Here is a 14,183-nt window from a genome sequence, read left to right as displayed (position 1 = left end):
CTTTTCTGTAAAACTCAAAAACAAGGAAAAAACAGAAATGGGCACTGGGCTCTAGGTTAATAGGTTAGTCCCAAAAATCATATAAAATAGCATATGAATGCATATAAAACATCCAAGGTTGATAATATAATAGCATGGAACAATCAAAAATTATAGATACGTTGGAGACGTATCAGCATCCCTAAGCTTAATTCCTGCTCGTCCTCGAGTATGTAAATGATAAAAACAGAATTTTTGATGTGGAATGCAACCTAACATATTTATCCATGTAGTTCTATTTATTGTGGCAAGAATATTCAGATCCATAAGATTCAAGACAAAAGTTTAATGTTGACATAAAAATAATAATACTTCAAGCATACTAACAAAGCAATCATGTCTTCTCAAAATAACATGGCCAAAGAAAGCTATCCCTACAAAATCATATAGTATGGCTATGCTCCATCTTCACCACGCAACATATTTAAATCATGCACAACCCCGATGAAAAGCCAAGCAATTGTTTCATACTTTTGATGTTCTCAAAAATTTTCAATCTTCGCGCAATACATGAGCATGAGCCATGGACATAGCACTATAGGTGGAATAGAATGGTGGTTGTGGAGAAGACAAAAGGGAGAAGATAGTCTCACACCAACTAGGCGTATCAACGGGCAATGGAGATGCCCATTAATAGATATCAATGTGAGTGAGTAGGGATTGCCATGCAACGGATGCACTAGAGCTATAAATGTATGAAAGCTCAACAAAAGAAACTAAGTGGGTGTGTATCCAACTTGCTTGCTCACGAAGACCTAGGGCACTTGAGGAGGCCCATTGTTGGAATATACAAGCCAAGTTCTATAATGAAAGATTCCCACGAGTATATGAAAGTAACAACATAAGAGACTCTCTATCATGAAGATCATGGTGCTACTTTGAAGCACAAGTGTGGTAAAATGATAGTAGCATTGTCCCTTCTCTCTTTTTCTCTAATTTTTTTATTTTTTATTTTATTTTTTATTTGGGCCTTTTCTCTTTTTTATGGCCTCTTTTTTTATTTGTTTTTATTTTTCGTCTGGAGTCTCATCCCGACTTATGGGGGAATCATAGTCTCCATCATCCTTTCATCACTGGGACAATGCTCTAATAATGATGATCATCACACTTTTATTTACTTACAACTCAAGAATTACAACTCGATACTAAGAACAAAATATGACTCTATATGAATGCCTCTGGCGGTGTACCGGGATGTGCAATGACTCATGAGTGACATGTATGAAAGAATTATGAACGGTGGCTTTGCCACAAATACGATGTCAACTACATGATCATGCAAAGCAATATGACAATGATGAAGCGTGTCATAATAAACGGAACGGTGGAAAGTTGCATGGCAATATATCTCGGAATGGCTATGGAAATGCCATGATAGGTAGGTATGGTGGCTGTCTTGAGGAAGATATATGGTGGGTTTATGGTACCGGCGAAAGTTGCGCAGTACTAGAGAGGCTAGCAATGGTGGAAGGGTGAGAGTGCGTATAATCCATGGACTCAACATTAGTCATAAAGAACTCACATACTTATTGAAAAAATCTATTAGTTATCAAAACAAAGTACTACGCGCATGCTCCTAGGGGGATAGATTGGTAGGAAAAGACCATCGCTCGTCCCCGACCGCCACTCATAAGGAAGACAATCAATAAATAAATCATGCTCCGACTTCATCACATAACGGTTCACCATACGTGCATGCTACGGGAATCACAAACTTCAACACAAGTATTTCTCAAATTCACAACTACTCAACTAGCATGACTCTAATATCACCATCTCCATATCTCAAAACAATTATCAAGTATCAAACTTCTCATAGTATTCAATGCACTTTATATGAAAGTTTTTATTGTGCCCATCTTGGATGCCCATCATATTAGGACTAAATTCATAACCAAAGCAAATTACTATGCTTTTTAGGACTCTAAAAATAATATAAGTGAAGCATGAGAGTTCATCTATTTCTTCAAAATAAAACCACCACCGTGCTCTAAAAATATATAAGTGAAGCACTAGAGCAAATGACAAACTACTCCGAAAGATATAAGTGAAGATCAATGAGTAGTCGAATAATTATGCAACTATGTGAAGACTCTCTAACATTTAAGAATTTCAGATCTTGGTATTTTATTCAAACAGCAAGCAAAACAAAATAAAATAAATTGACGCTCCAAGCAAAACACATATCATGTGGTAAATAAAAATATAGCTACAAGTAAAGTTACCGATGAACGAAGACGAAAGAGGGGATGCCTTCCGGGGCATCCCCAAGCTTAGGCTCTTGGTTGTCCTTGAATATTGCCTTGGGGTGCCTTGTGAATCCCCAAGCTTAGGCTCTTTCCAATCCTTGTTCCATAATCCATCCAAACTTAACCCAAAACTTGAAAACTTCACAACACAAAACTCAAAAAAGAAAATCTCGTGAGCTCTGTTAGCGAAAGAAAACAAAACACCACTTCAAGGTACTGTAATGAACTCATTCTTTATTTATATTGGTGTTAAACCTACTGTATTCCAACTTCTATATGGTCTATAAACTATTTCACTAGCCATAGATTCATCAAAATAAGCAAACAACACATGAAAAACAGAATCTGTCAAAAACAGAACAGTCTGTAGTAATCTGTGACTAACGAAAACTTATAGGACCCCAAATATTCTAAAATAAATTTCTGGACGTGAGAAATTTATCTATTAATCATCTGCAAAAATAATTAACTAAATATCACTCTCCAATAAAAAATGGCAGCAATTCTCGTGAGCGCTAAAGTTTCTGTTTTTTTACAGCAAGATCAACAAAGACTTTCCCCAAGTCTTCCCAAAGGTTCTACTTGGCACAAACACTAATTAAAACATAAAACCACATCTATAAAGAGGCTATATGAAATATTTATTACTACACATGAACAAAAATCAAGGAACAAAAATAAAAATTGGGTTGCCTCCCAACAAGCGTTATCGTTTAACGCCCCTAGCTAGGCATGATGATTCCAATGATGCTCACATAAAAGATAAGAATTGTAATATAAAGAGAGTATCATGAAGAATATGACTAGCACATTTAAGTCTAACCCACTTCCTATGCATAGGGATTTTGTGAGCAAACAACTTATCGAAACAATAATCAACTAGCATAGGAAGGCAAAACAAGCATAACTTTGAAACTTTAAGCACATAGAGTGGAAACTTGATATTATTGCCATTCCTACAAGCATAAGTTCCTCCCTCATAATAATTTTCAGTTGCATCATGAATGAATTCAACAATATAACCATCACCTAAAGCATTCTTTTCATGATCTACAAGCATAGAAATTTTATTACTCTCCACACAAGCAAAAATTTTCTCATGAATAATAGTGGGAGCAAACTCAACAAAATAATTATCATGTGAGCCATAATCCAATTGAAAACTAAAATCATGATGACAAGTTTCATGGATATCATTATTCTTTATAGCATACAAGTCATCACAATAATCATCATAGATAGCAACTTTGTTCTCATAATCAATTGGAACCTCTTCCGAAATAGTGGATTCATCACAAAATAAAGTCATGACCTCTCCAAATCCACTTTCATCAATATAATCATCATAAGTAGGAGGCATGCTTTCATCATAATAAATTTGCTTATCAAAACTTGGGGGACAAATAATATCATCTTCATCAAACATAGCTTCCGCAAGCTTGTGGCTCTGCATATCATTAGCATCATGGATATTCAAGAAATTCATACTAACAACATTGCAATCATGCTCATCATTCAAAGATTTAGTGCCAAACATTTTAATGCATTCTTCTTCTAACACCTTGGCACAATTTTCCTTTTCATCATACTTAAGAAAGATATTAAAAAGATGAAGCGTATGAGACAAACTCAATTCCAATTTTTTTTGTAGTTTTCTTTTATAAACTAAACTAGTGCTAAAACAAGAAACAAAAAGATTCGATTGCAAGATCTAAAGATATACCTTCAAGCGCTAACATCCCCGGCAACGGCACCAGAAAAGAGCTTGATGTCTACTACATAACCTTCTTCTTGTAGACATTGTTGGGCCTCCAAGTGCAAAGGTTTGTAGGACAGTAGAAAATTTCCCTCGAGTGGATGACCTAAGGTTTATCAATCCGTAGGAGGCGTAGGATGAAGATGGTCTCTCTCAAGCAACCCTGCAACCAAATAACAAAGAGTCTCTTGTGTCCCCAACACACCCAATACAATGGTAAATTGTATAGGTGCACTAGTTCGGCGAAGAGATGGTGATACAAATGGTATATGGTTAGTAGATAATGGTTTTTGTAATCTGAAAATATAAAAACAACAAGGTAACTAATGATAAAAGTGAGCACAAACGGTATTGCAATGCTAGGAAACAAGGCCTAGGGTTCATACTTTCACTAGTGCAAGTTCTCTCAACAATAATAACATAGTTGGATCATATAACTATCCCTCAACATGCAACAAAGAGTCACTCCAAAGTCACTAATAGCAGAGAACAAACGAAGAGATTATGGTAGGATAAGAAACCACCTCAAAGTTATTCTTTCCAATCAATGCGTTGGGCTATTCCTATAAGTGTCACAAACAGCCCTAGAGTTCGTACTAGAATAACACCTTAAGACACAAATCAACTGTAGCGACCAGACCTCAAACGGTCCAATCTCTGTGCTCAGGTGTCATCCCTGGATCAGTAATGCTGACACCACACAGTACTTGAAGGATTTATAATAGAGTAGCAATCACACACTTATTACATCGAGTGCCTCAAAAGAGAACTTATTACAATAAATATGGCTTAAGGCCATCTAATAACGATAACAGCGGAAGGATTGGAAGATAAGTGAGTCCATCAAATCCAACGGCATCACTGAGTATAGAACCACGACCTAAAGGCACCTTAATCATCATCTGAAAATTCTGCAACATTAACGTTGCAGCCTAAAATGGGTCAGCACATGGAATATGCTGGCAATGTAACACATAGAGAGTAATGGAATGAAATAGGCTATTATATATGCATATATGGCTGGTGGAAAGCTCTATGGTTACAGTTTGCGTAAAGCCAATTTTTCCCTACTGCAAAGGAATAAATTTTATTTAACTATCATGGTAGTTGTTAAACATTGAGAATGGTTGACAACATTCTCAATCCCAATTAAGCATCATCATTAAACAAAACCCAAAAAAATTAATTTTAGAGTAACATGTTGAGATTCACATGATAATCCAGGTACTAGATACTCAAGATGTCCATAACCGTGGACACGGCTAACCATGATTAGTTTATACACTCTGCAGAGGTTTGCGCACTTTTCCCCACAAGACTCGATCTCCTCCGCTGGATTTCTCGCACTACATGGTGTTTGAGAAACGGATGACCGAGACATAGTCTTTCAGAAGTGTTAGCACCTTACGAACGGGTAGACCGTACCAACCTACATCCCCTACATCTGCTAGTCTACCACTATAAGAGTTCGCACGACTTAGTCAACTATGCTAGAGCCCATAGTAGCTTGTGGCTACACACGGAAGTTTCTAGCATGAATAATCTCATGATCCCTTTGAGCCTGGGTGGCGGTCCAAAAGAAAACAGGCAATCGCTGGAATACCGAGGTGCCTCAATCCACCCAGATGTGTGTTTAGGTTGCCACCTTAAATAAACCATTAATTAACAATCTCACATCTGTCAAGGATACACTCACCCAATCCACGTCTACTAGCATAGCATGGCATAATAAGCAAACGTAGAAGTAACTCCCAAAGGTTTGATAATAAACAGGTAATAGGTTCTACCTCAACTACTTCCCAAACCCACAATTTAATTAGGTCCTAATCATGCAATGTGTGAGGATTGATCTAATGCAATAAAACTGGGTAGTAGGAGGTATGATCAAAGTGTTACTTGCCTTGCTGATGATCCGCAAAACCTAGCGATTTGAAGTAGCAAGCGGCACACTCCGGGTACTCTATCGCAAAAAAACAAGCATACAATAAGTAATCAAGTAAGGCATAGGTGAAACACGAATAAAAGATCTAACCAGAAAGTTCAACTTAAGAACTCCAGTTGGCAAAAGAATCAAAACGAACGAAGCAACGAAAGACAAACGGCAAAAGAAACAAGCTTCGTTTACTATTCTGGATCTAGGGCAATTTTTTACAGTGGCAAAATCTTGTTTAAGTTGGTTAAACGGAAAGAGGGTTTCGAGACGAAACTCCAGGCGCTTGAATCGCCTGATTCCGATAAACGAGCGAAAATTTAAACTAAAACGAACATCGGATCAGAGATCGCGGTCAAAAAAACCGCGGATTTAATCCGAGAAAAAGAAAAACGACGAACAGGTTAACGAACAAACGTTCGTTAACAGGAACTAAACGAAAAACGCGTTCGTTAAAATGAACGGACGAGCGGGCGCTCGCTAAATAAATAAACCATAGAAAACTGATCTATTTAAAAAACGAAAACTAGGGTTTTCGAAAAAAACCGAAGCGGCCTTTTCTAAAAAACTGTTCGGCGGCTACCTCGGCGGCGGCGCTCCGGAGAGGCTCCGGCAGGGCGGCAGGTGGCGCGAGGCGGCGGGGCGGCGGCTCCGGGCGGCTCCGGGCGGCGCGGGGCGGCGGCAGGCAGCGCGGTGGCGGATGGCGGCGCGGCGGCGGGGCGTGCGGCGGCGGCGGCGGTGCTGGTGTGGTTGCAGGGGGGCGGCGGCGGTTATAAAGGGGCGGGGAGGTCGACTTGGGGGAGGGGTCGGCCTCGGGAGGTGTGTCCTCCCCGGACACGGCAGTGGCGGCGATCGGGACTCCGGTCCCGATCCGGCTGGAGGCGGCGGCGGCTGGCTGGGCCTGCCCGCTCGGCTGGGCCCTTGGCCTAGTCAGGCGCGGGGTTTTTTTAAAACAATTTTGCTGCGCCAAAAAAAATTCTAGAAAAATAAATAAAAATCTAAAAATGCCAAAACAAATATTCTTCGTCTAAATAAAATATTTAGAACAGGATGAACATTTTTTTGGCTCTAAATGCAATTTTTGAAAACGTGTATTTTTTCCTAAATTCAAATAAAATAGCAAATAAAACCAAAATAAAATCTTATTTGATTTTTTTATTAAATCCTCAATATTTTTTATTTTTGGGAAAGTCATTTTATTCCATCTCTCATATTTCGATAATAGAAATAATTGAAGATAAAATAAATAAAATCAAATGATCCTATTTTCAAAATTTGAGGAAACTCAAATATGAAAATAACGAAATCCCCAACTCTCTCCGAGGGTCCTTGAGTTGCGTAGAATTTCGAGGATCCACCAAAATGCAAATAAAATATGCTATGCAATGATGATCTAGTGTATAACATTCCAAATTGAAAATTTGGGATGTTACAAACCTACCCCCCTTAAGATGAATCTCGCCCTCGAGATTCGGGTTGGCTAGAAAATAGGTGAGGGTGGTCCTTCAGCAATTCTTCCTCTCGCTCCCAGGTGGCTTCATCCTCCGTGTGGTGGCTCCACTGAACTTTGCAAAACTTGATAACCTTGATGCGGGTGACTCGACTGGCATACTCTAGAATCTTAACTGGTTTCTCCTCATAGGTCAAATCATTGTCCAACTGAATTGCTTCCAGCGGCACCGTATCTCTCAGCAGTATATCAGCCATTTCTGCGTGGCACTTTTTCAACTGGGAAACGTGGAATATGTTGTGAACTTCTGACAATCCTTCGGGCAACTCCAACTTATAGGCTACTTCTCCCATACGCTCCAAAACTTTGTATGGGCCTACAAAACGTGGCGCTAATTTTCCCTTAACTCCAAAGCGCTTAACTCCTCGAAGTGGTGATACTCGAAGATAAACTCGGTCTCCGACTTCGTAAACTGTCTCTTGCGTTTTGAATCTGCGTAGCTCTTCTGCCTGGACTGAGCTACCTTGAGCCTATCGCGAATCAATTTCACTTTCTGTTCAGACTCCTTAATCCGATCCGGTCCAAACAACTGACGGTCTCCAACTTCATCCCACGACAATGGGGTCCTGCACCTCCTTCAGTACAAGGCTTCGAAAGGGGCCATCTTCAAACTGGATTGATAACTGTTGTTGTAAGAGAACTCTGCATATGGTAAATTCTCGTCCCAACTAGATCCATAATCTAGCGCACAAGCTCTTAACATATCCTCCAAAATCTGATTGACTCTCTCGGTCTGTCCATCTGTCTGCGGATGGAAAGCTGTACTAAACTCCAGTATGCTACCCAAAGCTTCATGCAACTGATTCCAGAACTTTGAGGTGAATTGGGTTCCTCTATCTGATACAATGCTCCTTGGAACTCCATGCAGACATACGATTATGGTCATGTATATCTTTGCCTACTTTGCACTTGTATAGGTAGTCTTCACTGGAATGAAATGAGCTACCTTTGTCAAATGATCGACTACAACCCAAATCGAGTCATAGCCTGAACGAGTTCTGGGCAATCCTATGATAAAATCCATGCCTAACTGATCCCACTTCCATTCGGGTATCGGCAATGGCTGTAGCAATCCTGCTGGCTTCTGATGCTCTGCCTTTACTCTCTGGCATACATCACAAACTGCTACATATTCCGCAATATCCTTCTTCATTCCGGTCCACCAGAAAGTATCCTTCAAATGCAAATACATCTTGGTATTTCCTGGGTGAATCAAATATGGTGAATCATGGGCCTCTTGCAGAATTAACTTCCTGATCTCCGAATCATTAGGCACATAAACACGGTCTTCAAACCATAAGGTATCGTGCTCATCCTCACGAATTCCCTTAGTTTTTCCTTTGCTCATTTTCTCCTTAATAGAAGCGATCTCTTTGTCAGTCCTTTGAGCTTCTCTGATCTTATCCATCAAAGTAGACTGAATCTCCAATGCTGCTACATAGCCTCTCGGAACTATTTCCAAACATAGCTCACGAAGATTCTCGGCTAACTCCCTTGGTAAATCTCCCGTCATTAAGGTGTTGACATGACTTTTACGGCTCAACGCGTCAGCTACTACGTTAGCCTTTCCGGGGTGATAATGCAATCTCATATCATAATCCTTGATGAGCTCCAACCATCTCCTTTGCCTGAGGTTCAACTCCTTCTGCGTGAAAATATACTTCAAACTCCTGTGATCCGTGTACACCTCACAATGGTTTCCAATGATAAAATGTCTCCAGGTTTTCAATGCATGCACTACGGCTGCTAACTCCAAATCATGCGTAGCATAATTCAACTCATGAGGTTTGAGCTGTCGTGAGGCATAGGAAACAACTCTTCCTTCCTGCATAAGCACTGCTCCAAGTCCTCGACGTGAAGCATCGCAATACACCTCATAATCCTTGGTCTGATCTGGTAAAATCAACACAGGTGATGTAACCAAACGTTTCTTCAACTCCTGGAAACTGGCCTCACATTCCTCAGTCCATATGAACTTGGTGTCCTTTTTCAACAACTCTGTCATAGGCTTCGCAATCTTCAAGAAATTCTCAATAAATCTCCGGTAGTATCCTGCGAGTCCAAGAAAACTCCAAATCTCTCCAACTGTTGTTGGGGCTTCCCAATTGGTCATGGTATCAACTTTAGTGGGATCTACTGCTATACCTTCTCCCGATATAACGTGTCCGAGAAATCCAACTTCCTTCAACCAAAACTCACATTTGCTAACCTTGGCATATAATTGATGTTCTCTGAGCTTACCAAGTACCAAACGCAAATGCTCCTTATGCTCCTCTTCATTCTTCGAGTAAACCAGGATATCATCAATGAACACTACGACGAACTTATCCAGAAACTCCATAAACACCTTGTTCATCATGTTCATAAAATATGCAGGTGCGTTAGTCAGACCAAATGACATAACGATATACTCGTACAGCCCATACCTGGTAGTAAAAGCCGTCTTAGGTATATCCTGTTCTCGAATCTTCAACTGGTGGTATCCTGATCGCAGATCGATCTTGGAAAATACCTTAGCTCCTTGCAATTGATCAAACAGATCATTGATCATCGATAGTGGGTACTTGTTCTTGATGGTTACTTCATTCAATCCTCGATAATCAACAACCATCCTTAACGATCCATCCTTCTTCTCCACTAGAAGTATTGGCGATCCCCAAGGTGAAGAACTTGGGCGAATATATCCTTTATCCAGTAACTCCTTAATCTGCTTCTTAATCTCCACCAAATCCTTTGCGGGCATCCTATATGGTCTCTTTGATATTGGCCCTGTGCCTGGCAAAAGCTCAATAAAAAACTCAATATCTCTATCCGGTGGCATGCCTGGCAATTCCTCTGAAAATACATCCGGGAAATCCTTCACCACTGGTACTTCCTCCTGCACAACTCCTGTTAAACAATTTACTTGAGTCCTCTTTGGCACATGCCGGGATACACACTTGATCCTTCTTCCTTCTGGGGTGGTAAGCATAATTGACTTACTGGCACATTCAATATTCCCTTCATACTTTGATAACCAATCCATGCCTAATATCACATCCAATCCTTGAGATTCCAACACTATTAGGTCTGAGGGAAATACGTAGTTACCAATCCTTAATGGTAACCGATCACACCATAGACTAGCCATATACTCTACTCCAGGCGAGGTTACTAACATGGGTGATCTAAGGGCTTGGGTTGGTAGTTTATACTTATCCACAAATCCCCTTGATATGTATGAATGTGATGCACCAGTATCAAAAAGAACGGGTGCAGTAAATGACTTAACCAAAATCTTACCGATTACTACATCCGGCTGCTCTTCAACCTCCTCCACGTTAACGTGGTCCACCTGTCCCCTGTTGAAAGGGTTCGGCTCCTTCCCAGAGCTTCCATTGCCATTTCCATTCTGGGATTCAGGACATTCATTGGCATAATGTCCGGTCTTCTGGCACTTAAAGCAAGTGACTTGGTTTAGGTCTTTCTTGGCTGGGGTCGATGGGTTGGTGCGGTTCTGGCCGTTGCTTCCTCCATTCCCATTACCATTCTTGGTGCCATTGTGGTTGTGCGAGCTACCTCCTCCATGGGTATGCTGAAAATGTCCCCCTGGTCTAGGGGTAAAACGTGGCTTCTGCTGAGCTCCTGAATTGTACTTTCCTTGCCCATACTTCCTCTTGCCATTCTCAATCTGCTGCTGCTTCCCTTCAACCATGAGAGCACGATCTACCAACTCCTGGTAGTTGTTGAAGGTTGCTACCATCAACTGCATGCTCAACTCATCATTCAATCCTTCCAGAAACTTCTCCTGCTTAGCTGCATCCGTAGCAACGTCATCTGGGGCATAACGTGCTAACTTACTAAAGTCCTCCACATACTGGCCAACTGTCCATCCTCCTTGGCGCAAGTTGCGAAACTCTTGCTTCTTCATGGCCATAGCTCTTGCTGAAACATGGGCAGTACGAAAAGCCTGCTGAAACTGGTCCCACGTGACAGTGTTGACAGGGAAAGTGGTTGTGAAATTCTCCCACCATGATGCTGCGGGTCCTTCCAGCTGATGTGCGGCAACACTTCACCTTTTCCGTATCCGTGCATCCTGCTGTGGTCAACTCCCTTGCTGTCTTGCAGAGCCAATCATCTGCTACTATCGGCTCGGTGCTACTGGAAAACACCAGCGGATGCAGCCTAAGAAACGGGCTAAGTGATCAACAGGTGGTGGTGGTGGTGGGTTGTTGTTGTTGTTCCCCTGATTCTGATTCTGGACTAGCAACTGCATCAATGTGTTCTGCTGCTGGATCAACTAGGTGAGCTCCGGTGGGAAGGTAAATCCGGGGTCACGTCTCAGAGGCATCTGAGGGTTTAGAAAAGATGAGATTTAAGAATAGAGGGGGGTCTAAAGAGAAAACACTACCCATATGCACATGAGACAAAAGCAAACAATTCATTTCATTCAATCAATCAAACAAGGGCATACAATTGATCTAACTATTGCAAAAGTGCTCGAACTACTATATTTACATGGTGGACTACTACTAATGTTGTGGTGGTCTACTAGAAATATTCTTCGGTTGCAGACTCCATGATATCTGCTCCAGCTTCATCAACATAGTCATCATCGCTATCATCTGGATCCGAGTCGGTGTCTTCGATGATGATTTAGTCTTCTGGGCGAATCTCCTTGGGTTCTTCGTCTTCTTCTACCGGGGTAGGGTCTCCCATGAATATTCCAATCTTCTTGATTAGATCGTCATTCTTCTCTACTAATACTTCGATTTCCTCTTCATAATCTTCACGTGTAGCCTTGAGTTCTTCCTCTAGTTCCTTGATTCTTGTCCTCGCCTTCTTCAGATCTATCATGTCGGCGCACACCTGGTTCTCTTGACGTCGAATGTGTTGGTTTAACTCCTGGATAAAAGCTGCAACTGATCTATCCTTCGTGGTGCTGATCATCTCCCAATGCTCATCTCGACACCCACAAATCTGGTAGATAGTATCCTTGAGATCATTGCGGTAAACTTCTCCAATGCGTCCCATGGCGATGTGAGCTGCCATGCTCTTTCCGAGACTCCAAGTTGGTGCCTCAAAAGAAAACTCTATGGGCTCAGTGACTGGCATGAACGTCCTTCCTGGAACTTGAACTTGAATCATCCAGTGCTTTTCTTCAGGTAAAGTGGCGTTGTAAGTCTCGGTGAAGCTTGGTACTCCTATGTTCAGGTATCTAGTGACTTCCTTCAAGTGACGTCCAAAGGGTGTATCTTCATCCGGTTGCGTGAACTTGTTCCTTGCATCCGCCATCCTAAAAGAGTAGAAAATATGAGAAGTCAGAATGAGAAGAGAGTGAGTAGTGATCTAGGTCTTTAGCTTAGTGGTCGTTTCCTACAGTCAGCGTGTGCTCTAATACCATCTTGTAGCGACCAGACCTCAAACGGCCAATCTCTGTGCTCAGGTGACATCCCTGGATCAGTAATGCTGACACCACACAGTACTTGAAGGATTTATAACAGAGTAGCAATCACACACTTATTACATCGAGTGCCTCAAAAGAGAACTTATTACAATAAATATGGCTTAAGGCCATCTAATAACGATAACAGCGGAAGGCTTGGAAGATAAGTGAGTCCATCAACTCCAACGGCATCACTGAGTATAGAACCACGACCTAAAGGCACCTTAATCGTCGTCTGAAAAGTTTGCAACATTAACGTTGCAGCCCGAAACGGGTCAGCACATGGAATATGCTGGCAATGTAACACATAGAGAGTAATGGAATGAAATAGGCTATTCTATATGCATATATGGCTGGTGGAAAGCTCTATGGTTACAGTTTTGCATAAAGCCAATTTTCCCCTACTACAAAGGAATAAATTTTATTTAACTATCATGGTAGTTGTTAAACATTGAGAATGGTTGACAGCATTCTCAATCCCAATTAAGCATCATCATTAAACAAAACCCAACAAAATTAATTTTAGAGTAACATGTTGAGATTCACATGATAATCTAGGTACTAGATACTCAAGATGTCCATAACCGGGGACACGGCTTACCATGATTAGTTTATATACTCTGTAGAGGTTTGCGCACTTTTCCCCACAAGACTCGATCTCCTCCGCTGGATTTCTCGCACTACATGGTGTTTGAGAAACGGATGACCGAGACATAGTCTTTCAGAAGAGCTAGCACCTTACGAACGGGTAGACCGTACCAACCTACATCCCCTACATCTGCTAGTCTACCACTGTAAGAGTTCGCACGACTTAGTCAACTATGCTAGAGCCCATAGTAGCTTGTGGATGCACACGGAAGTTTCTAGCATGAATAATCTCATGATCCCTTTGAGCCTGGGTGGTGGTCCAAAAGAAAACAGGCAATCGCTGGAATACCGAGGTACCTCAATCCACCCAGATGTGTGTTTAGGTTTCCACCTTAAATAAACCATTAATTAACAATCTCACACCTGTCATGGATACACTCACCCAATCCATGTCTACTAGCATAGCATGGCATAATAAGCAAAGGTAGAAGTAACTCCCAAAGGTTTGATAATAAACAGGTAATAGGTTCTACCTCAACTACTTCCCAAACCCACAATTTAATTAGATCCTAATCATGCAATGTGTCAGGATTGATCTAATGCAATAAAACTGAAGGAAATATGCCCTAGAGGCAATAATAAAGTTATTATTTATTTCCTTATATCATGATAAATGTTTATTATTC

This window comes from Triticum urartu, chromosome 5, assembly GCF_003073215.2.
Source record: "Triticum urartu cultivar G1812 chromosome 5, Tu2.1, whole genome shotgun sequence".
In the NCBI taxonomy this organism is placed as follows: domain Eukaryota; kingdom Viridiplantae; phylum Streptophyta; class Magnoliopsida; order Poales; family Poaceae; genus Triticum; species Triticum urartu.
The sequence above is the reverse complement of the archived record's forward strand: the minus strand, read 5'-3'. Positions refer to the sequence as shown.